Here is a 711-nt window from a genome sequence, read left to right as displayed (position 1 = left end):
TATATATATATGTATATATATATGTGTGTGTGTGTGTATTAATGAGATTAAAAATTATGATAACACTAGTTTTAATCCTGTTTGTGAAGAGATGCAACCATGCATTTAGGTTTGTTGCCATTAAGTTTCCTATAATTGAATTTCTGTATATGTGCAGATATTTGAAACTGCAGTGTAACATCCATTATTTTAAAGAAAGTAAGAAAAATAGTCCTTTAAACTTTTGCTATAATACTTGAAATGTAAGATAGTAAATCAGGCCTATAATGTTGGTTATATTTACAGATGATAAAACTATAGAGAATGATATTAGGAGTGTTGCTTGGTCTGTCTATTGATAGCAGATAAAATTTTCTTAAAGCGATAGAATATTGACCTGGAATAGAATCTACGCCAATGATTGTGTTAACTGGAGAAAATAATACGGTAGTGAACATTGGTAGGAGGTAAAATAGAAAGAATAACAGTCGAATCCTTGCCCGATAGAAACTGGTATTAATTGAATTCCGGTTTGTGTCATTAGTCCTGAAGTTGGGTGAATTCTTTATATATATATATATATATATATATATATATATATATATATATATATATATATATATATATATATATATATATTATATATATATACTATATATATAATATATATATATGTATATATGTATATATATGTATATATATATATATATATATATATACTATATATATATA

The sequence above is a fragment of the Palaemon carinicauda genome, chromosome 38 (genome assembly GCF_036898095.1).
Source record: "Palaemon carinicauda isolate YSFRI2023 chromosome 38, ASM3689809v2, whole genome shotgun sequence".
Taxonomy (NCBI): Eukaryota; Metazoa; Arthropoda; class Malacostraca; order Decapoda; family Palaemonidae; genus Palaemon; species Palaemon carinicauda.
The sequence above is the reverse complement of the archived record's forward strand: the minus strand, read 5'-3'. Positions refer to the sequence as shown.